Below are 25026 nucleotides of genomic sequence, written 5' to 3'. Positions count from 1 at the left end.
GAGTATTGTCGGTGTCCTGCGCCCCTCCCCCCACCCTGATGCACGCCATCCTCCTCCTCCTCCTCCACCTCTTCATTTGTGCCAGTTCCGGTGCCGTCAGGTCCTCCCTCCGACTCCTCCACCACGGCATCTCCCCTCTGCATGGCAATGTTGTGCAGCGCACAGCAGACCACAACTATGCGACCGACCCTGTCGGTACTGCAGGGCCCCTCCGGAGCGGTCCAGGCATCTGAATCGCATCTTCAGCAGGCCGAAGCACCGCTCCACCACACGCCAGGTTGCTGCATGGGCCACGTTGTATAGGCTCTCCGCATTGGTGTGAGGCCTCCGTATTGGCGTCATCAGCCATGACCTCAACGGATAGCCCCTGTCGCCCAGCAACCAGCCCCTGAGCCGGGGGGGGGGGCTGCGGGATCCATCGAACATTGCGGGGATGAACGTAGCCAGAATGTAGGCGTCATGCACACTCCCGGGGTACCTTGCACACACGTGCATGATCTTCATGTGGGGGTCGCACACCACCTGAATGTTCATGGAGTACGCTCCCTTCTGTTCATGAACACTTCCCTGTTCTCTGCAGGCGGGCGCATGGGGACGTGCACACCATCGATGACACCCTGGACCATCGGCATCCCGGCCACCTTGGCGAATCCACATGCCCGTGCTTCCTGCTGTGCTCTTTTAATGTACCTGTCCGCGATGGCGTACAAGGCGTCGGTCACAGCCCTGATGCATCTGTGGACCGATGCCTGTGAGATCCCGGATAGGTCCCCGCTTGGCGCCTGGAAGGAACCGGTAGCATACAAGTTTAGGGCCACCATCACCTTGACGGAGACTGGTATCGCGTGTCCTCCTCCCATTCCACGTGGTGCGAGGTGCGCCACGAGCTGGCATATATGTGCGACCGTCTCCCTGCTGAACCGTAGTCTCCTCCTGCATGTAATGTCCGGTAGGGCCTCGAGCGACATTCTGTCACGGTACACCCTAGGCCCTGCTGGACGCCTGTGGCACCCTGGCACCACCATCAGTGGCTCCTCCTCCTCCTCCTCCTCCCCCCCCCCCCAAGCACTTCAATATCAGTGCCCGCTTCCTGTGCATTCCTCGTCATCCCGGGGGGGGGTGGGGTGGGGGGGGGGTGTCAATGTTCCCCTCGGCCAGAGTGCCTGCGGCCTGCGCGGCGATGACGGGCCACTCCGCGGCCATCCCCTCTGCTGCAGCAGTACCCGCTGCATCTACAGCCACTGTGGACCATCTGACTCTACACTGCCGGATGGCCACCAGCAGTGTTGCAGCTCCAACCACGGCAGTGAACATCGCTGTCTGGTTGGCATACATGGTGACCTGCAGGAGGGTGGTGGGGGGCAGAGAAACAACATGTTACTCGGAGGTTCTTCCACACCTCGCCAGCCGGGATGCATGGGATACCAGTGTGCCCCGGTGGTATGGTCGCGCTGCAGATACGTAGCCAGCCTAACACCTGGTCAATGTCTGCGTCCAACGATCAGTTCACACCGTCCTCCTCACCAGTGTGCCAGTCGCCTGTGCCCATCAGAATCGCCATTTTGGGTGTCTCGGGCGATTCTCCGGCCTGTGCCGCGCAGAACTCGACGGGGCCGATCTCGCCGCTTGGGTGAATCGTGGGAGGGCGTTGGACCGGTGTCGCGTGGGAAAGTGGCGCGCCAGGCGATTCTCCCAACCGGCGCGGCATCGGAGAATCGCGCCCCATAATTGCAACAACTACACAACGCATTCAGTGAAATATGGCCATGAGTGCAGGGAGAACCACTAGTCATATCTGTACAATCATGCAAAGGAGACCTCTCTGACATATTGTCTATCATGGACAATGGGACAATTCATGAGCTTTTGCAAATGTAAATTCGGCCTATTTCCCACAAATCTTCCAACTGATTCTCTGGGTGCACTGGACATAAATGCATGTCTATAAGAGGGTCACTTGTCCAGCATCAATTTGCTGAAGGTTTGATTGAAGAGAGCGATAATGCAGGGGTTAATCCAAATATATCACTGATCATGTTGAGAATATGCCCATCAGCTAGCTAAGAGGTAAACACAAAAATGGCTATTTATTTTATTATAAAAATGTATTTTAAGATGATGCCACAACCAGCCCATCCTATCATCATACAAATAATAGCAGGCCTGCCAGAAATGGCCAGAGAACCACTGTGAAATTTGGCACAGCAGAAGCCAAAGCATGGTTATCTTAGAAACCAACACAAGGAGGTACACAATCATCCCAATCACAAATGATATCTTCTGAGGCTGGGTCCAGCCAGCAATTTTGCTCGAGTATCACTTGAAGTCACAGGTCATGATCAAAATGTTGCACAAAAAACATTCATGACACGGAAATCATTTACACACAGTAACAAGTAGGAAAATAAATTAGTTGCACTTTATTTGATCTTTATCTTGACCTTTGTGATGGTCACAATAAGGCAACAGTTCAGCAACTGATTGGCATAGATGGTAGTTGATACTGCAAAGCACAATGTTATGTTTGGTATTTTGGGTCATTTGGTTAAGACCATCCTTGAGGACAGGAGCATTTGTTCTCAGGTGGCTCAGTCACTTAGCTGAATGCGTCCTGTATGGCATTATAGTTATCCCCTCTGCAAAGTGTTTCTGCAGTGGCAGTTTTGTCATCATTATGAGTCCCTTGGTTCAGCTTGACAAAAGTCGTGACTCCTGTTTCTCTTACACCTCTGTATGATTAGGCTATATTGTATTGGAAATATAGTGCATCAGATGGCAATTATCTTGGAGATGTTTTGCTTGAAACATTAAAAAGTTGAATTGCGTCGAGCAATACGCTCATTTACATCATTATGAATGAATTATGAGATTCTGCACATTCTGTTTCAGAGCTACAAATGCCAATTGAAATAGTTGTGTGTGATTTATCTGAGTGGAGGCCTTCCAATTTGAGTTAGCGATAATTGCCCAGTCCCTGCTTGCATGATTAACCATGTGGAAAATCAGTTACGCCAAATAGAATTTCTGCTCATACACAAGTAAGTGTCAGAGGTCAAGGCGCTCTGCTCGGTTTGGCCTTTTGGAGCTATATTTCAGCAGTAAACCACCTTAACGACAGGCTGCCATCATTTTATGATGGTAATAGTCTTATAGGAAGATGCAGTCAAATTGGTTGGAAGATTAGATGACTAGAAGTCCTGTATTGTCACAAGTCTTAATTTAGTCTGTTTGACAGCAAACTAAGCAATGTAATAAGTTTGAAATTGTGGGCAACTGCTCAGAAATGAAACCATTGGCTTCAATAAGGGGGTGAATTGGAAGCTAGGTATCACATTTTTATTGTACTTAATTTGTTCTCTCTTCCTGTCTTGTGGGCTCTGCCTTTTCTAAGCAGAACACATTTACAATGGAACAGGTGGTGAATCCACATGATTTCCTGTATTGTGGCTTCTCGACAGTCAGAACTGTCAAGTCCAGATGCCTTGCATTTCAACACTATTGCTTCTTAGCTCTATTTAAACCTTCCGGCAAGTCGGTGGCTATTCTGAGTTCATATACTACAAAGAGCTACTGACATTTTGATTAGTGACTGAAGCGCCTTCGTAAAAATTTACACCACTGAAGAGGCCATTTGGCCCATCCTGTTCATGCCAGTCAACAAGTAGCCACCCAGCCTAATCCCAATTTCCTGCTCTTCATCTGTACGTGCCTTCTAAGCGATGGCACTTGAAGTGCATATCCAAGTAATTTCTTTTAAATAGCTGAGGGTTTCTACCTCTGCTTTTCTTTAACCTTATACACATCAATAAGGACTCCCCTCAGCCTCTTGTCTGCTTTGGTTGCATTTATTTGATGGGGATTAGTGCCTTACATCATGCTGATGATGGCTATCAAAGCATGACTGACACCTCCTCTACCCAATCTTGTATTCCCAGTGTGAATCCTGCAACAGCTAAATTTCTCAGAGTACATTGCAGCGTTGGTTTTAATATTTGACGGTAGAACAATGTCAACCTTTGGTAGGTTTCACATGACAGACTTCTCATCATGTTCTCTGCCTAATAGCAGGTCCAACCCACAGTGCTGTGATCTGCATCACGGGTAGGCAAGCAGGCAGGTGCCAAATCCATCCCAGCAGAAAAGGGATCGAATCCAGTGGTGTAGGCATCAATCTGATCCACACTGGCCATCAACCAACTGAGCCAACCAGGGCGGCACGGTGGTACAGTGGTTAGCACTGCTGCCTCATGGCACGAGGACCCGGGTTTGATCCCAGCCCGTGTGGAGTTTGCACATTCTCCCCGTGTCTGCATGGGTCTCACCCCACAACCCAAAGCTGTGCAGGTAGGTGGATTGGCCACACTAGATCGCCCCTTAATTTAAAAAAAACTGAGCCAGTCTCCAAGGAATCCGAGTTGCTGTAGCAACATACACTTTTCTACAGATGTTTTAGGATGGAGCTATGGGTGGTGATGGTGGGGGCTCCAATTTTTTTCCATCACGTGGCTGACCAGAAATCTCTCCCTCGCTTACTGCCTGCCATTGGTGTATGTTGGAAGAATTTACAAGTTTGGCCACATTACAAACTCACTTTCCTTGGTCATCAAGTTCTAGGCCATGGTGTTTCACCATGTTCGCTGCGAGGTCAAACGGCGACATGGGCGCAAAATATCGAGAATCAGAAAATGAGAACCTTGCCAGTGAGATCTCATTTTCTGATTTTCCCTGTGTCCCACTGGTGATTTAACAAGGAGGGAGGGAACCTCATCTCCAAACATTTCAATCCATTTTTTAACATGATCGCAGGCTTTCCTGCCATCTCGTCCCCCCACCTTTGGAATTCCCCTTACTGACGTGATGTCACATTGGCGAGGTTTATGTGAAGCAGTCATAGGGAACCTGCCAGCAGTGCGCAAGTAATGCGAAGCCTCGGGGGGTGCGGGGGAAGAGATGGGCAGTGCAGGGGGGGGCCCCTCTGGAGAGTTCCACGGTGGAGGGGGATTTACGTTTACGTGGTGGAAGGAACTTTGATCCAGCGACAGTGAAGGAACAGCAATATATTTACAAGTCAGGATGAGGAGTGGCTTGGGGAGGAAATTCCAGGTAGTGATGTTCTCATGTGCTTGCAGCCCTTATCATTCTGGATGGCAGCCATCGTGGGTACGGAAGGTACTGTCTAAGAGTCCTTGATGAGCTCCTTGAAGATAGTACACATTGCTGCTACTATGCATTACTGCAGAGAGTGTGAATGTTTGTGGAGTGGGTGCTGCTTTGTTCTGGATGATGTCAAGCTTGAGTGTTATAATCATAGAGTCTACAGTGCAGAATTTACAGTGCAGGAGGCCATTCGGCCCATCGAGTCTGCACCGGCTCTTGGAAAGAGCACCCCACTTAAGCCCACACCTCCAGCCTATCCCACACCTCCAGCCTATCCACATAAACCAGTAACCCCACCTAACCCAAGGGCAATTGATCATGGCCAATCCACCTAACCTGCACATCTTTGGACTGTGGGAGGAAACCGGAGCACCCGGAGGAAACCCACGCAGACATGGGGAGAACGTGCAGTCTCCACACAGACAGTGGCCCAGCGGGGAATCGAACCTGGGACCCTGGAGCTGTGAAGCAACTTTGCTACCATGCCCCCCCCCCGTTGTAGCAGTTGCACTCATCCAGGCAAGGATCCATCACACTCCTGATTTGTGTGGACTGTTTTTGAGTCAGGTGGTGAGTTACTCACCACAGGATTCCTAGTATCTGACCTGCTCTTGTAGCCACAGTATTTATATGGTGAGTCCAATTAAGTTTCTGGTCAATAGTAACCCCCAATAGTGCAGGATTCAATGTCAAGTGATGATGGTTGGGTTCTCTTTTGTTGGAGATGGTCATTGCCTGGCAGTTGTGTGGCAAAAATGTTTATTGTCACTTATTAACCCAAGTCTGGATATTGTCCTCGTCTTGCTTCATTTGGACATGGACTGCTTCAGTATCTGAGGAGTCACGAATGGTGCTGACAAACAGCGAACATCCCCATTTCCTGCCTTATGATGGAAAGACGGTAATTGATGAAGCAGCTGAAAGTTGGTTGGACCTAGAACATTACCCTGCAGAGATGTCCTGGAGCTGTGCTAAGTGTGAATCCAACCAGTGGTGCATTTAGAACATGAGAACTAGGAGCAGGAGTAGGCCATCTGGCCCCTCGAGCCTGCTCCACCATTCAGTGAGATCATGGCTGATCTTTTGTGGACTCAGCTCCACTTTCCGGCCCGAACACCATAACCCTTAATTCCTTTATTCTTCAAAAAACTATCTATCTTTATCTTAAAAACATTTAATGAAGGAGCCTCTACTGCTTCACTGGGCAAGGAATTCCATAGATTCACAACCCTTTGGGTGAAGAAGTTCCTCCTAAACTCAGTCCTAAATCTACTTCCCCTTATTTTGAGGCTATGCCCCCTAGTTCTGCTTTCCACCAGTGGAAACAACCTGCCCGCATCTATCCTATCTATTCCCTTCATAATCTTATATGTTTCTATAAGATCCCCCCTCATCCTTCTAAATTCCAACGAGTGCAGTCCCAGTCTACTCAACCTCTCCTCGTAATCCAACCCCTTCAGCTCTGGGATTAACCTAGTGAATCTCCTCTGCAGTGCCAGTACGTCCTTTCTCAAGGAGACCAAAACTGAACACAATACTCCAGGTGTGGCCTCACTAGCACCTTATACAATTGCAGCAGAACCTCCCTAGTCTTAAGCTCCATCCCTCTAGCAATGAAGGACAAAATTCCATTTCCTCTCTCCTCCCCCACACCACCCCCTCCTCCAATTCCAATCGACTCCATCCAGTTTTACTAAGGCTCCTGGTGTCACACTCGGTCAAAGGCAGCCTTGATGTCAAGGGCAGTCACCCTCACCTCACCTCTGGAGTTCTGTTCTTTTGTCCATATTTGAACTAAGGCTGTAGTAATGCTGTCTGAAGCCGAGTGGCCCTGGTGGAACCTAAACTGAGCGTCAGTGAATAGGTTATTGCTAAGCAAATGCCACTTGATTGCACTGCTGAAGATCTCTTCCAGCATTTTAGTAATGATTGAGATTAGACTGATAGGGTAGCAATTGGAAAAGTTAGATTGGTCTTGCTTTTTGTGTACAGGACATACCTGGACAATTTTCCACATTGCTAGGTGCATGCCAGTCTTGGAGCTGTACTGGAACAGGTTAACTAGGGGCACGGAAGGTTCCAGAGAACAAGTCTTCAGTACTATTGCCAGAATATTGTCAGTATCTGTAGCTTTTAAATATCCAGTGCCTGATAGCATGCAGAATAAAATTGAATTGGCTGAAATCTGTGATGCTTGGGACCTCTGGAGGAGCCAGAGATGGATATCATCCCTGCACTTCTGGCTGAAGATTGTAACAAATGCTTCAGCCTCATTTTTTACACTGTGGTGCTGGCTCCGCAATCATTGAGGATGTGGATATCAGTGGAGCCTCCTCCTCCAGTGGGTTGTTTAATTGTCCACCATCATTCACAGCTAGGTGTGGCGGGGCTACAGAGCCACTGATTGTGCAATCGCTTAGCTCTGTCACTTGCTGTGTTTTCTGTCTGGCACGCATGTAGTCCCATGTTGTAGAATGGTAGAATGGAGGATATGCTGGACCAGAAGGTTACAGATTGTGATTGAGTACAATTCTTCTGCTGCTGATGGCCTACAGCGCCTCATTGTTTCCCACTCTTAAGATGCTAGGTTTGTTCGAAATCTATCCCATTTAACACGGTCATAATGCCACACAACATGATGGAGGGTATCATCAACCTGAAGCTCTGAGGCAGCAATGCTACCACTGTGGCAGACCTCCTAACAAAAAGTATTTATGTATAGTGTATGGATTCAGTGTTATCTTCAGAGTATTTGAATTGAAACTTGATTCTGCATCCCTTTTCCACAGAGAAAAAAGAACAACTGGTGGGCCAGGAAAATAAATTAAAGATCAGATAAACCGAGCATTCCCTTCAAGTTTTGCCATCTAATGAGAGTGGCTTGAAGGAACACAAATTGCTGCGAAAGCTTCCAAAGCATTCAACAGTTGAATGATCTGAACTGAGGCCAATTTTTGTTTCTCATTTCCAAATATCTAAAATTGTGTCCTGGATGCCAGTAAAAGGCTGGCTTGACTGATGCTCAGCATCGGAGGAGAAATCAACCACATGGTAATGTAATTCTGCTAACATAGCACAACTTACCAATGGTAAGCTTACTGGTGTATTCTAGCTCGAACCTTAGAGCTTTGGTTTATAGAATTCCAGATCCCAGTGACAGGTTTGTATTTCTGACCTGACTGAACAACCATCAACATGGCAACAATACTGCAGGCCTTTGTGCAACAAATTGGGACAAATGGAGCCTTGTTAGGAACCCGGATACCAGCTGCGGTGTACCCCGAAGACTGCTCTTTGACAAATTCCAGCAGAGGGCTGAGAGAGCTCCATTTAGCCACTGCGAAAGCTATTGCCTAGTTTGGTGATTACTGCACATGCTAAAACAAAACTGCAAGCTCAGCGATTGATAATTTAGTATTAAGAGGATCTTAAGGCATGGACACACTTCCCACGAGTCCACAAAAAGTATATTGGTGCTCCGCAGCACTGCATCATGTGACTTTCTATGTGGTTTCCAAAGTGGACAAGAAAATAATTGGTCAGGTGGGCATGCTGAATGCTAGACCCTATGGGTTGAATTTTTGGGCCCACTGAGGCTACAAGTGGAGGTGGACTAGGCCCAGAAATACCAGCACAGACCGGTACGTTATTTCCCCAATGCTGTTTCCAGTGCGGCCATTTTTATTGGAGGATTCTGTTTACAAGTGAAGGCAAAATAGCAATTACTCCACTTTTCACTCAAATCTCCACCCTTCGTAAAGCAATATAAAGAACATGGGTGAGGAGCACATGGTTGTGAAGTGGAGGAAGGATTTTCTAAGTAAGTATTTATTGTATGATATCTGTCTCATTTCTCCATTTACATTGAAGGCACTGGAATGATCTTTAACTGAGCCATAATTTAAAATGAGTAGGGTTATTTGTACCCTCTTGTACCTTTTGGCCAACCTAGATGAACCATTAAAAAATTTCCAGGATGGAAAAGTCCACCACACAAGAGGGAAAATGGTCGAAAAGAACATTTTGAGTGAAAAGCGAAGAGATTGCTGTGGTCTGCATCTGTACCAGTGTCAAGGCATCGTGGTTTGACTGGGATTCTAGGCAATGACTCCCACATGCTTCACGGCCCGCCCACCCATGGGGATCCATTTGGGTTGTGTGAAGTGCTCACTTAACCATGATTGCCAATTCACTATTATCAGTAGCCTCAGGCATACAACAGAGGCCTTGGCAGTTGGTGGGGTTATGGGTGGTCGGTGCAGGAGACGGGCAGGGGCAAGGTTTTCCCACGGAACAGGCACTACACGATCCAAGGGTTGGCAAGGTGGTGCCATGGGCAGTTGCCCCCAGTGCCTCTGCCCCCCACCCTCCCATGGCGGCCCACCCCTAGCCAAGGTTCCCCCCCCACTGAGCACTGGTGTGGCAAGCCCAACGTTCTTTGCCTGTGAGCAATGATGGCTACTCACCTCCTCAGCTCCATACAGAAGCCCTTTGCCAGGTATACGTTTTTCTAAAGGAGTACTAATTGGTGCCACTTGCTGGGGAGGCCGATGAATGAAAGGATGCCGTTGGATAAGGGGTGGCTCCCATTAATTGTCTGGAAATAGGGCTTAAGCAGTGATAATTGGTTTCACGCCACGCTACGGGGTGAGATCCCGATTTCGCCTGGGGGAGTGGGCCGGTTGCATCGCAAACTGTTTGGCTCCAGACGTGGTTCTCGTTTTCTGCCTCTCCCACTATTCACGGCCTCGTGTCACTCAAGCGAGCACGCAACGAGGCGGAAGAATCACGCCCAATGTTTTGTCTCCCACCAAGTGACTCGAGGAGGTAAACGCAGCGAGTGCTGCTGCTAGAAAAAAAAATCCTAAACCAAATATGTACAAGACATTGGTCGAAAGTTAGAGAGATGGATTTTTTTTTAAATTGCCTTGGTGAGAATTTCTACAGGAAGTTTGAGCTGGTACGAAATGGGCTTTGGCAGTGGGTTCAACAGAGGTTTGGGTTCCTTTTCTACTCTTGCGCTCCCGTGGAAGCTGTAGTGATCTGTACATCTGTACATACATTTGCACATACACCAGGGACTACAGACAGATGTAACAGCCACAGTATCATTAGAGGGCATCAGAGGCGGGTATAAAGGGTCGAGCCCAAGGCAGGATCTGTCTCTTTTAGAAGCACAGAGCTAGTGAGCAGCAGCACACAGAGACAGCTCAGCAAAGGCAGTTTACCTTAGTTTCACTGGTGATAACTCTTGATTGTTTTACATCTAGTTGAGCTCTGGAAGCAGAGCGAACCCTTTGAATAAAGTGTTTGTGTTAACTGTAAGTCTACAGTCTTTATTCAGACTTAGAGAATAACATATAGTACCAGGAGTGATTTCAGCAAGCGAGCTAAACACCAGCAAGAGAAGAGAACTTAAATCAGATATTCGACCAAGGAAGGCCTCGCAGCATTCAGATACCAATCGGCACGATGGACCCAATCCAACCTCCACGCCTGCTCAAGACCATGGGTAATATGCATTCCAATTGGAAACTTTTTATACAACAGTTAAAAATATATCTAGAAGCTAAGGATCTAACCTCAGCGTCTGATGCCAGGAAGATAGCCTTGCTCTTATCCTGGCAGGGCCGCAGGCATTAGAAATATATAATTTCTTTACCTACCTGGAAGGGGAGGACAAGGGCAAGCTGGAAATAATCATCAAAAAATTTGAAACCCACTGTCAATCTGAAGTCAATGAGATATTTGAAAGATTCAAGTTCACCAGGCGTTTACAAAAATGGGGAGAATCTTTCAGCAGTTTTGTAACGGATTTAAAATTATTAGCTCAATCCTGCAACTTTTAAAACCTCTGTGACCCCCTCATCAGAGACCAGATAGTCAATGGTATATCTGGGGCAAAATTCTCCCCAAACGGCGCGATGTCCGCCGACTGGCGCCCAAAACGGCGCCAATCAGACAGGCATCGCGCCGCCCCAAAGGTGCGGAATGCTCCGCATCTTTGGGGGCCGAGCCCCAACATTGAGGGGCTAGGCCAACGCCGGAGGGATTTCCGCCCCGCCAGCTGGCGGAAACGGCCTTTGTTGCCCTGCCAGCTGGCGCGGAAATGACATGTCGGGGCGGCGCATGCGCGGGAGCGTCAGCGGCCACTGACAGTTTCCTGCCCATGCGCAGTGGGGAGAGTCTCTTCCGCCTCCGCCATGGTGGAGACCGTTGCGGAGGCGGAAGGGAAAGAGTGTCCCCACGGCACAGGCCCGCCCGCGGATCGGTGGGCCCCGATCGCGGGCCAGGCCACCGTGGGGGCACCCCCCGGGGTCAGATCGCCCCGCGCCCCCCCAGGACCCCCGAGCCCGCCCACGCTGCCTTGTCCCGCCGGTAAATAGGTACTTTAATTTACGCCGGCGGGACAGGCAATTTATCGGCGGGACTTCAGCCCATCCAGGCCGGAGAATCGAGCGGGGTGGCCCGCCAACCGGCGCGGCCCGATTCCCGCCCCCGCCGAATATCCGGTACCGGAGACTTCGGCAACCGGCGGGTCAGGATTCACGGCGGCCAACGGCCATTCTCCGACACGCTGGGGGGTCGGAGAATGATGCCCCTGATGAGGGACTTGGAAAATCCTTATTAAAATGAAAAGACCTAACCCCAGAAACAACCATGCAAAGATGCTCTACTTATGAAAAATTTAAAGAAGAATATGAGGAGTTTACTTACCGGGACCAAGGCCTTCACCACGAGGTCGAATCCGTCAAAATGGTGGCCCAGGCTTCCAGAAGGTGCTCCTCGAACGGCAATCCCGTGCGCGCGAACCTGGATGCAGGCCACGCGCATGCGCAGTTCTCCCGAAAATCTGACACGGAAGAAAGGCCTACTGCGCATGCGCGAGCGTGGAGGGACAGCATCATGACGTGTCCCCGCTGCGGACACGCGCACTTAAAAGGGCAATGTCCAGCTTCTGGAAAACAATGTTTAAAGTGTGGCAAATACAACCACTTTGCCTCACAGTGCAGAGCTGCACTGCAAATGAAGACAACAGGACAGAAACACATGAACTTCAATGTAAAAAGCATAGACTCAACGGAGCACAAAAAAACCAATGATGAGTATTCCTCGGATGTGGGCAACCTCGCTTGCGCCAACTTGCTTGTCGTGGACACGATCGAGACGATTGTGGAACATGTAACAATCGCCACACCTCACCCGGTCAACAGCATTGATTCCAGCAGTGAGTGGACTGCGACTGTGCAAGTCAATGACTTTCTATTAGTCTTCAAGCTCGACACTGGGGCCTCAGCTAACCTCCTCACTAATAAGGATCTCCATTCAACTCCAGGAGACCATGAAATAATACCCGCTGCATGTCGGCTGAAGGACTACAACGGCAATCAGATCGCCTCAAAGGGATCGTGCCATCTCCGGGTGGACAACAAGACGATACGCAAGCAGCTATGATTCGAGATTGTAGATGACAATAAATCATCACTGTTAGGCCCTCAGGCCTGCAAAGACTTGCGGCTGGTGCAATGCATTTACATGCACACCCAGGATCCACAAAGCCTGGAAGCTAAAATCCACAGCACGCTACAAGAATACCCCCGACGTATTCAAAGGCATGGGCACCCTACCCTGCCAATACAAATCATGCTGAAGGCAGACACCAAACCTGTCATTCAGCCGCCCAGGAGGGTTCCAACTCCACTGCGGGAGAAGTTGAAAGCGGAACTCAACAGACTGCAGTCACAAGGCGTAATATCGCGAGTCACACAGCCGACTGACTGGGTTAACTCCATTGTCTGTGTTAAGAAACCTTCTGGAGATCTTCGCATATGCATAGACCCGAAGGACCTGAACCAGAACATTCGCAGGGAACACTACCCCATCCCCAAACGTGAAGAGATCACATCTGAGATGGCGAATGCTCATATCTTCACCAAACTCGACACCTCGCAGGGGTTTTCACAGATACAGCTCGATGATTCGAGCAGATTACTGTGTACGTTCAACACACCATTTGGACATTTCTGCTTCAATCGCATGCCCTTTGGCATTATCTCTGCGTCAGAGATCTTCCACAGGATAATGGAGCAAATGATCGAGGGTGTCAGAGTCTATCTGGATGACATCATCATATGGACCACCACTGAAGAAGAACACCTCTGTCCTGTGAAGAAGGTGTTTCAGAGGATTCATAAATACGGTTTGAAACTGAACCAGGCAAAATGCACATTTGCGAAGGAGTCTGTAACCTTTCTGGGTGACACCATATCATCTCAGGGTGTCAGCCCTGATGAGGCGAAAATCGCTGCAATATGGACCATGAAGACACCACACGACACGAAGGCAGTGCTACGATTTCTGGGCTTCGTCAACTTCCTCGGCAGGTTCATCCCAAACCTGTCCGCACGGACGGCAGCTTTACGCAATCTCCTACGAAAGACCACTGCATTTGAGTGGACACACCAAAATGAATGGGTGGATCTCAAACAGCAACTAACGAGGGCACTGACCCTTGCTTTCTTTGCCGCAACCAGACCCACCAAGATCGCCACTGATGCCAGCCAGGACGGGATTGGCGCCGTTCTCCTCCAACAGGACGGCCAGTCTGACTGGGTCCCAGTGGCATACGCGTCCAGACCATGACCACAACTGAGTGCAGATATGCACAAATCGAAAAAGAATGTCTCGGACTCCTCACTGGGATTTTGACGTTCCATAACTATGTGTACGACCTGCCCATGTTCATAGTGGAAGCTGACCACAGACTGTTGATCCATATCATAGACAAGGATCTAAATGGCATGACACCTCGTCTGCAGCGCATCATGATGAAGCTGCGAAGGTATGATTTCACCCTAGTATACACCCCGGGAAGAGACCGTGCCATTGCTGACGCACTGTCCCGATCAATTGGCACTGACAGCACACCACCAGCCCCCATCAGGGAAAATGAGGCCCAAACACAGTTATGCATGGAGAATTTGCCTGCTTCGGATGAGAAGCTTTGCCTAATCTGACAAGAGACGCAGAAAGACGCAACCTTACGGAGGGTGCTGCACCTACTCCAGCACGGTTGGACGAGGGGACAATGTCCACAATTTTAGAATGTCAAGTCAGAACTGATTGAAGTTGACGGCTTGCTGCTACGCAATGCGCAGATTGTGATTCCGGACACACTCCGAGATACGACGTAAGATTCATGAAGGCCACCTAGGAATTGAGAAATGCAAAAGGCGAGCACGACCGGCTGTGTACTGGCCCGTCATGAATCAAGACATAACGGACATGGTCATGACATGTGACACCTGTCACAGACATCAACCAGCACAGTGCAAAGAACCACTGCAGCAACACAAACTCACAATGGCGCCGTGGACAAAAGTGGGCATTGACCTATTTCATGCCACAGGGCGTGATTACGTCTTGATCATGGACTATTACTCCAACTATCCGGAGGTACTGAAACTCCATGATCTCACATCTTCATCTGTCATCAAGGCGTGCCAGGAGACATTCATGCGACATGGAATCCCACGTGTGGTGATGTCAGATAATAGTCCCTGCTTTGCGAGCTGGGAATGGAAAGTGTTCTCAGACCGCTACAGCTTTCGGCATGTAACATCCAGTCCGCGCTACCCAGTCAAAGTGGAAAAGGGTGTCCACATTGTTAAACTACTTATTAGCAAGGACATCAACCTAGCGCTGTTGTCCTACCGAGCAACCCCATTGAGCTCAGGACTGTCGCCATGATGCTCTTCGGCAGGGACATCCGGACAACCCTACCGGCGATTCAATTCCGAGACTCCGATAACGCTCTGGTACTCGACAAAATGCGGGTACTACGGTCCAAACAAAAACAATACTACGATCAACATGTGATCCCACTCAAGCCACTGAACATGGGTGACATCGTCAGGATCAGGGACCTAGAAGGCGGATGGTCTGAGCTAGCCACGGTGATCAGGCAGGAGGCATCGCGGTCCTACATTGTCAAGTCGTCGGCGGGAGTACTCTTTCGCCGTAACCGCCGGGATCTGTTAATGCTTCGGCCTACAATGCTGGTGTTTCCCACACTGGGCTTGACCAAGTCCATTAGTCCACAGGATGTTCCTCGCCACGCAACGCTAGACAGTACTCTTGATGACATCAAACCGATATCCCCACCACCACCGTTAAGACGCTCCAGCAGAAGCTGTAAGTCACCCGACCGGCTAGATTTGTAACGACACTTCAACACACCCACAAGACGAATATGAACATTTCTCACGATGGACTCATAACACTGTTAATTGTTTCTGTGTTATGTTATGGGCGAGGCCTTTCAGAACCCCAAAATGTATCATGGAGTTCAACCAACCTCACCCTTTAATGGATTTGTTGCTTTTCCTAGCACACGGCTTTTTCCCTAGGTGTGGGATTACAATTATGGACACGTGGGTTTTTAAACACAAAACACTGTTTATTCCATGAACTCAACTTAACACCCCTTACTTCAAAGATAACTCAGAAAATATTGCAACAGTAAATAACTCCTTAAACCGTTCCTTCAAACTTCCAAGAGACTTAACACCTTTAAACAGTATCACATCAGGTTAAAGGATATATATATATTCAGTAGAATAGCAGAGATATATTAGCTTGGTTGCCTTCAGCTCCAGCAAAACAGCCAGGCACTTTTAAACTGCTTTCAGCAAAAACAGCCAGGCTCTTTTTAAACTGAAACTAAAAACCTGCAAAATGGCTGAAATGAGGTGAGCTCCACCCACTCTATGACATCACTGTTTTCTTAAAGGTACCTTACTTAAACATCCAGTTCTTAAAGGCACTCTCGCATGACAATTACTTTATCATTTTCACAGTGGGCAGATTTGCTTATTCTCACCACTTGTTATGTCCAGTTTTCTTGCGGCCAGTCTAGAAAACATATCAAATCACTACAGATCACATGTAGTGATCTGTACATCTGTACATACATCTGCACATACACCAGGGACTACAGACAGATGTAACAGCCACAGCATCATTAGAGGGCAGCATCAGAGACGGTCGAGCCCAAGGCAGGATCCGCCTCTTTTAGAAGCACAGAGCTAGTGAGCAGCAGCACACAGAGACAGCTCAGCATAGGCAGCTTACCTTAGCTTCACTGGTCATACCTCTTGACTGTTTTACATCTAGTTGAGCTCTGGAAGCAGAACAAACCCTTTGAATGAAGTGTTTGTGGTAACTGTAAGTCTACAGTCTTTATTCAGACTTAGAGAATATCATAGAAGCCATTCACGCACTGCGCCGCCGGCATTCCATCTCGGGACTTCCACCGACACCTCCCAGAATGAGTCCAGTCAAGAATTAGGCTGGCTGAGGATGCTTAACCCCACCAACACCTTTCAGAAAGAACAACAGAATATAGATTTAGGACGGAATTCTCCGACCCCCTGCCGGGACGGAGAATCGGCGCCGCACCACGTGAATCGTGCCACGCTGCCCCGATGCAATTCTCCGCAGTGCGGAGAATCGGCACTGACATGGTCGGCGCAGCGCCGGTCGGGGTATGCGCAGATTCTCCAGCCCGGGCCGGCTGTTCTAACATCCTCTGAGCCGGCGGGACCTCGGGGTTGAAGGGTCCGGGGGCAGCCTGTGGGAGGGGGGGGGGGGAGGGGGTTCAGACCCCTGGGGGGCCTCCGTAGTGGCCTGGCCCACCATCAGGGCCCACCAATCAGCAGGCCGGCCTCTCTGCCCACCGGCCTCTTTTCCTCCGTACTGGCTCCTGTAGCCTTGCGCCATTTGGCGTCGGGGCCGGTGCAGGGAAAAACTCACTGCGCATGCGCTAGTTGGTGCCGGCCCAACTGCGCATGCGCGGACCCCACGGCACCGGGTTCAGGCCGGGATCGGCAGCTAGAGCAGCGTAGGCCGCTCCAGCGCCGTCCTAGCCCCCTGTGGGCCGCAGAATGAGTTCCCGGAACGGGCGCATCGCCGGAGTAAAACACTCCTGTTTTTACTCCGGCGTCGGCACTCAGCCGCCCGTTGGGAGAATCCCGCCCCATGTTTTTAAATAAAGAGCAGAGCTACACTAACTTTGTACTTTTTAAAAATCAATTATTTTGGCTCACAATGATGGAGGTTGCCCTCATCAACCCGTGGTGACAGAGTGATATCTCTGACGAGCAAATCACCGTTTTACAAAAAAGCTTTTTTTCATAATGTATAATTATCCACCTGGTTGCGAAACGCATTCAATGTTCGCCTCCCTTGTGAATGCTATTCCACTGAACTGAATTAAATTTTATTATTGGAAAAAAACATCTAGATCAACAGTTTCACTTCTCTTTGGTTCAAAGTAATATGATTGCAAAATTTGCATGAAAATACAATATTGCATTTAAAGATGGCACTTGGTAGGTGTGAAAAAGACCTGCAGGTCCTGATTCCACTTAAAACAATTACAATATAGAGCACATTTATTATATCATCTTTTACAGCCATGTGCTAACACTCTATTTCGTACATGGTCCTGTCAGCAAGCTAATTTACCACAAAAAAATAAAATGCCAGGGGAATGGCTGTGTCTCTCTCAAAACAAGGACTGGACTATTTGGGTGTGATTTAATGGAAAGGTTTCTAACAGTGGTAGCGAGTGGGAACTATTGTTAGCTACCCGATGCTCGGTCTGGCAAGGCTGTCACTTTTAAACGTTAATTGGACCAATTAAAAAGGCCCCACGGGCTTCACGCCGCAAATGATGATCCCGCCGACACCTCCCAGAGCTGATTCGCCAGGACTGCGCCCACCAGCTCCCTGCTAACAAGTGAGAGCAGAAGTTAAACCGATCCAGCACAGCAAACACCACACAGCTCGAAGCCATGCCACCGAGGAGACCAGCCCAACGATTTGGGGATGCCGACCTGGCCAGATTGTTGGATGTGGTCTAGATCAGACGGGATGCCCTGTTCCCCGAGGGGCTCGGAGGGTCAGCCACAGGGTAGCTAGTGCTGCCTCCGAAATCCGCCACTCCTCAGTCGAAAAGGAGGCCCAGGCCATAGTAGAAGCTGTGCGACATTGGTGGCATTATCTGGCCGGCAGGAGAATCACTCTCCTCACTGACCAACGGTCGGTTGCTTTCATGTTCGATAATGCACAGCGGGGCAAGATAATAAACGATTAAGATCTTGCGGTGGAGGATTGAACTCTCCACCTACAACTACGAGATCTTGTATCGTCCCGGGAAGCTAAACGAGCCTCCTGATGCCCTGTCCCACGGCACATGTGCCACCGCACAAGTGGACCGCCTCCGAGCCCTCCTCAAGGACCTCTGCCACCCGGGGGTCACTCGCTTTTTCCACTTTATCAAGACCCGCAACCTGCCCTACTCCATCGAGGAGGTCAGGATAGCCACCAGGGACTGCCAAATCTGCGCGGAGTGCAAACCGCACTTCTACCGGCCAGAGAAAGCACACCTGATAAAGGCATCCCGTCCCTTTGAACGCCTCAGCATGGACTTCAAAGGCCCATCCGCTCCACCGACCGCAACACATACTTCCTGAACGTGATTGACGCGTACTTTTTTGTCGGGCAGCATGGTCGGCACGGGCTTGGAGGGCCGAAGGGCCTGTTCCTGTGCTGTACATTTCTTTGTTCTTTGTACTCCCGGTTCCCATTCACCATCCCCTGCCCCGACATGACCGCAACCACCGTCATCAAGGCCCTCCATAGCATCTTTGCACTGTTCGGGTTCGCCGCCTACATACATAGTGATAGGGGGTCCTCCTTTATGAGCGACGAACTGCGTCAATTCCTGCTCAACAAGGGCATCGCCTCGAGCAGGACGACCAGTTACAACCCCCGGGGTAACGGACAGGTAGAGAGGGAGAACGGAACGGTCTGGAAGACCATCCTACTGGCCCTACGGTCCAGGAATCTCCTAGTCTCCCGCTGGCAGGAAGTCCTCCCGGATGCCCTCCACTCCATCCGGTCACTGCTTTGTACCACAACCAACCAGACACCTCATGAACGTCTCCTCGTCTTCCCCAGGAAGTCCTCCTTTGGGACCTCGCTCCTGACCTGGCTGGTAGATCCCGGACCCATCCTGCTCCGAAAACACGTGCGGGCGCACAAGTCGGACCCTACGTGGCATACCCCGACGGCCGACAAGATACGGTCTCCCTATGAGACCTTGCGCCCGCCGGAGCCCCACGCACACCCCAGCCACCAGTCCCCCCCTCCCCCCCACCAGGGCACCTTACAGGAGGATCGGTCCTTCCGCCGGCCCCGTCTAGGCCCCCCCACCCACCGACGCACCCCGCAGGCGCTCCCTTCCCAGGTCAACCGTTTTCCCCACCAGTGCTGTCTAGGGGTGTCGAAGCTGCCACAGAGATCGAAGCCACGCTCCCACAGTCACAGACGCCCGAGCCTTCACCGGCGTCACCACCAGAGCTTCGACGATCACAGAGGACGACCAGGGCCCCCGATCGACTGATTGCTTCATTTTAAATTTAAATCATAAATTGTAAATAGTTAATAGAATTGTGAATAGTTACAAAACGCTGTACAGAGGTATTACGGAACCTCCATAACTAATTCTACCCCGTTGCCATGTTTGTAGTATCAAGCCACCACCCCCGCCGGACTCTTTTTTAACAGGGGGTGTTACACAGACCCTGGGGGTAGGGGGGAAGGACGGGGAAGGCCATGTCCTGTGTGAAGTGGGTGAGGATAAGGGCCTCTGGGCTTGCTGGACCCTCGCCGCTGCCACCTATCCTCCATCCGGTCCTGGAGAACTCCCCGGGTTCGTCCTCCAGCCCTTCTTGGTCTGGCAACTCCTCATCCTCTTTCTCTTCCTCACCCTCCACCTCCAGCATTTCGCCCTGCTGCTGTACCAGGTTGTGGAGAGCACAGCAGACCACCACAAAGAGGGCGACCCTCTGGGAAGTGTACTGCAGTGCACCACCAGAGTGGTCGAGGCATCGGAACTGCATTTTGAGGAGTCCGATGCACCGCTCAATGACAGTCCGGGTGGCCTCATGGGCCTCGTTGTATCCATTTCCGCTTCAGTCTTGGGCCTCATTACTGGGGCCATTAGCCAGGTCCTCAGCAGGTACCCCTATTCTCCCAAGGGCCAACCAACCATCCTGAGGTAGTCCAACTGCCCCAGCATATAGCTGTTGTATGATCTTCGAATCATAGAATCCCTACAGTGCAGAAGGAGACCATTCGGCCCATCAAGTCTGCAACGACCCTCTGAAAGAGCACCCTAACTAGACCCAAAGCCGACACTATCCCCATAACCTTAATCTAGGACCAATTTAGCATAGTCAATCCACCTAACCTGCACATCTTTGGACTGTGGGAGGAAACTGGAGGATCCGGAGGAAACCCACGCAGACACGGGGAGAAATTGCAAACTCCACACAGTCACCCAAGGTAAAAACCGGTCAAAATCGAACCCGGGTCCCTGAAGCTGTGAGGCAGCAGTGATAACCACTGTGCCACCGTGCCGCCCATGTTGTGGTCGCACACGACTGGGTGTTCAGGGAATGGAACCCCTTCCAGTTGATTTCACAGTAACTTCATTGCAGTGTTAATGTAAGCCTACTTGCGATAACTAATAAAGATTATTATTAATATGATGATGTAGGATACTCCCTGATGGCTTGGTGAGTGTAAGGCGACATGCGTGACCTGGGCATCCTGCTGCCCGGGCATCTTGTTGGGCGTGCTCCATGTCAAAGTTTATATAGTCTGCTGTCTGGGCAACAGGGCATCCGTGACCTAATGGATGCACTTGTGGGCTGCAGCTTGTGAGATGTCACAAAAGTACCCACTCGAACCCTGGAATGACTCTGAGGGGTAGAGGTTCAGAGCTGTGGTGGCCTTGACGGTCACCATGTGCGGGTATCCTCCTCCACCAGATGATGCCAAGTCTGCAAATCATCAAAGGTGATTGGTGCAGGTAAGGCAGTGGATGTTGTCTATATGGACTTCAGTAAGTCCTTTGACAAGGTCCCTCACGGCAGACTGGTACAAAAGGTGAATGCACACGGGATCAAAGGTGAGCTGGCAAGATGGGGAGGTCATAGAAGGCAGAGATTAGCAATGGAAGGGTGCTTTTCTGATTGGAGGACTGTGACTAGAGGTGTTCCGCGGGGATCAGTGCTGGGACCTTTGCTGTTCGTAGTATATACAAATGATTGGGAGGAAAATGTAACTGTTCTGATTAATAAGTTTGCGGACAACACAAGGTTGGTAGAATTGCAGATAGCGATGAGGACTGTCAGAGGATACAGCAGGATTTAGATTGTTGGAGACTTGGGCAGAGAGATGGCAGATGGAGTTTGATCTGGACAAATGTGAGCTAATGCATTTTGGAAGGTCCAATGCAGGTAGCGAATATGCAGTGAATGGTAGAACCCTCAAGAGTATTGACAGTCAGAGAGATCTTGGTGTACAAGTCCACAGGTCCCTGAAAGGGGCAACACAGGTGAAGAAGGTAGTCAAGAAGGCATACGGCATGCTTGCCTTCATTGGCCGGGGCATTGAGTATAAAAATTGTCAAGTCATGATGCAGTTGTATAGAACCATAGTTAGGCCACACTTGGAATATAGTGTTCAATTCTGGTCACCACACTACCAGAAGAATGTGGAGGCTTTAGAGAGGGTGCAAAAGAGATTTACCAGGATGTTGCCTGGTATGGATGGCATTAGCTATGAGGAGAGATTGAATGAACTTGGTTTGTTCTCACTGGAACGAAGGAGGTTGAGGGTGACCTGATAGAGGTCTATAAAGTTATGAGGGGCATAGACAGAGTGGATAGTCAGAGGCTTTTCCCCAGGGTAGAGGGGTCAATTACTAGGGGGCATAGGTTTAAGGTGCGAGGGACAAGGTTTAGAGGAGATGTACGAGATAAGTTTTTTTTACACAGAGGGTAGTGGGTGCCTGGAACTCGGTGCCGGAGGAGGTGGGTGGAAGCATGGATGATAGTGACGTTTAAGGGGCATCTTGACAAATACATGAAAAGGATGGGAATAGAGGGATACGGACCCCAGAAGTGTAGAAGATTTTAGTACAGACGGGCAGCATGGTCGGCGCTGGCTTGGAGGGCCGAAGGGCCTGTTCCTGTGCTGTACTTTTCTTTGTTCTTTGACATGGCACAGGTGCCACACTATCTCCTTGTTGAGGCAGAGCCTCCGGCGGTACATTGCCCATCATCTGTACAGAAGACTAGCGACACCTGTACACCTGGGGCCGTCACTGGCCTCCCCCTCTGAGTTCCTCCCTGGCCTGATGGGCGGCTGTGTCCTCAGGGTGTAGGGCGGGCCCTGTACATGGACTGCTGTTTTCTCCACCGTCTGGCCGCCTGGCCTGCCAACAGCACTGCGAGGGCAGACTCTGTGGGTTCCAAGATATCATCCATCCCGTGTAATATCATAAGGAATTAGAGCGGGTGTGAAACTGACAACCAGCGGTGTCTTCCATCCTGGGACCCTCCATTCCCCCATTGCATCCCACCTCCCCCCCCCCACATCTCCTGCCATCAAACACAACCTGCCCATGCACCCCAGTCTGCAGCGGGGGGCCCTGGTCGCCGGACCCACAGCCTGTATCCCAGACACCCGCACGTAACGTTACCTGTACTGGGCGCTGGTCCCCTCGTTGGTGCACACACCCACCCTCTGGTCGTGGAAACGTTCTTGGTGCTGGGGCCCAGCCCTGGGAGTTCAGATGTTGGATGCTGTATCCATGGCGTTGCCTCCCGCAGTGTCCAGACAAAGTGTCCAGGCATTATGGTCTGATTGGGATGCTAAGCAATAACTGCACATGTCACGCCTACCCGTGGTAATCCACTTGGGAGCTGTGAAGTGCTGACTTAACCATGACTGCCAATTCCTATTAGCAATAGCCTTCAGCCACGTGGCCAGAGGCACCCATGGTCGATGGGAGTTATGGTTGGTTGGTGACCAGACAGGCAGGAGCTGGGGGCTGCCCCTTAACAGGTGCACACGATTCAGAGGATGGCATGGGGGACCCGCATGCGCTAAGATATCCACCCCACCCCTCCCCACCCATGGGCAACACGCCCCCCACTGATGGCGGCCCATCCCGACCAAGGCTGGTCCCCTGAGCCTCCCCCCCCTCCACCCCCTGCCAACCCCACTGTGCACCGGGACAGGAACCCCATTGCCCGGGAGCAAAGATGGCTCCTCACCTCCTCAGGTCCCCACAGCGGCAATTCCGGCAGCTTAACATTTTTTAAAAGGTGTACTAATCGGCTCCCACGTAATAACTTTCTGGGAAGGCCGTTAGATAGGGGCTTTGCCCGTTAATTGTATGGAGATTGGCCTTAAGTGGCGATTATTGGTTTCTTGCCACGCTATGGCGTGTTCCTGATTTCGCTAACGGGAGTGGGCCAGTTAGATCGCTAACTGATGGCACTTGCCGCGGTTCACGATTTTGGCCTCTCCCGTGATCTCGCTCAAGCGCAACGCGGCCATTAAATCACGCCTATCTCTTTATACTACTGTAGACAATATGCACATAGGTGTGATGTTGGCTATTAAGAAATGCAATAACCAGCAGAGTTATTTAGATTTTGCACAACTTGTTAACACTGAACCTGGTCATAAAATACATTTCTATCTCTTTGGGACTTGAAACTCAGGATTTTTTAAAAAACCTCTGCATACCTTTCACTGCGCCTTGCTTTCAATTCCTTCAGGAACAGGGGTCCCAAGTTTCCTGGTATCAGTACAGAGATATGCCTGCCGGACTTTTGTTGTTGAACCTACTAAAGTTTGTGGATCTCGGAAGTTCCCTTAGCTTACAATAACTGGGAACACAGCACTCGCCACACCCAGGTTGCCCAACATTGAACACAAACTGAAAGTTGGGCAAGTTTCCAGGAAACAGCGAGCTGTTCTATTGTAAAGGGGGCCACCTTGGGAGTCAAGGATACAATCCTAGTCTGGCTCCCAGGTGGTCCTAACATCAACCAATTGGACTGAGAGGCACGGCGGATGTAACTTTTAAAGAATGGTTAATTTATCCCTTTGAAAGCCTGGAATGTGCCCTGGCCCCACCCCCTTTATGATGCTCTTGTTTAAGGCAGGAAGAAGCACCAAATGCTTCAAATTATATACAAGGAACAGTCAACAGTCAACAGTTAAGAACACATTCAAACCCAACACCCTCCCATTAATAAACTAAAAAAAAACACTAACAACTGACGGTGACACTTCCGGTGGTGGCTGTGGAGTGGGCGGTCACACATTTGGTAGCTCCCGCTCACGGTAGATTTTTTTTTACCTTTCGTAGGGTGGAAGTTTGGATGGAAAAAGGTGTAGGAGTGCCAGGAGAAGGTGTAACTCCTCTGGTGTGACTGGTTGATCGATCCACGGATCAGGAATGGGTCGAGAAGAAGGGAGCTGGTGGAGCAAGAGCGTCTTTGTGCGTCACAGGTCAAGATAGAACATAGAACATAGAACATAGAAAATACAGCACAGAACAGGCCCTTCGGCCCACGATGTTGTGTCGAACCTTTGTCCTAGATTAATCATAGATTATCATTGAATTCACAGTGCAGAAGGAGGCCATTCGGCCCCCCGAGTCTGCACCGGCTCTTGGAAAGAGCACCACACCCAAACTCAACACCTCCACCCAACACCAAGGGCAATTTGGACATTAAGGGCAATTTATCATTGGCCAATTCACCTAACCCGCACATCTTTGGACTGTGGGAGGAAACCGGAGCACCCGGAGGAAACCCACGCAGACACGGGGAGGACGTGCAGACTCCGCACAGACAATGACCCAAGCCGGAATCGAACCTGGGACCATGGAGCTGTGAAGCAATTGTGCTATCCACAATGCTACCGTGCCAA

General features: G+C 50.2%; 1 protein-coding gene across 5 annotated transcripts in view; it reads right to left on the bottom strand.

Moving 5' to 3' along the window:
• syk (spleen tyrosine kinase) overlaps positions 1–25026 on the bottom strand; it is a 458870-nt gene that overhangs the window by 197166 nt on the left and 236678 nt on the right. The window contains exon 1 of one of the 5 annotated variants that reach the window (XM_072516818.1): positions 16291–16342. The exons of the other annotated variants lie outside the window; for them this stretch is intronic. The gene's annotated coding sequence lies outside the window, so the exon portion shown is untranslated. Of the gene's footprint in view, positions 1–16290; positions 16343–25026 lie in introns of those variants that run through there. 5 annotated transcript variants of the gene reach the window in all.

Source organism: Scyliorhinus torazame, chromosome 9 (assembly GCF_047496885.1).
Source record: "Scyliorhinus torazame isolate Kashiwa2021f chromosome 9, sScyTor2.1, whole genome shotgun sequence".
NCBI lineage: Eukaryota > Metazoa > Chordata > Chondrichthyes > Carcharhiniformes > Scyliorhinidae > Scyliorhinus > Scyliorhinus torazame.
This window is presented reverse-complemented; position numbering and strand designations above follow the sequence as displayed.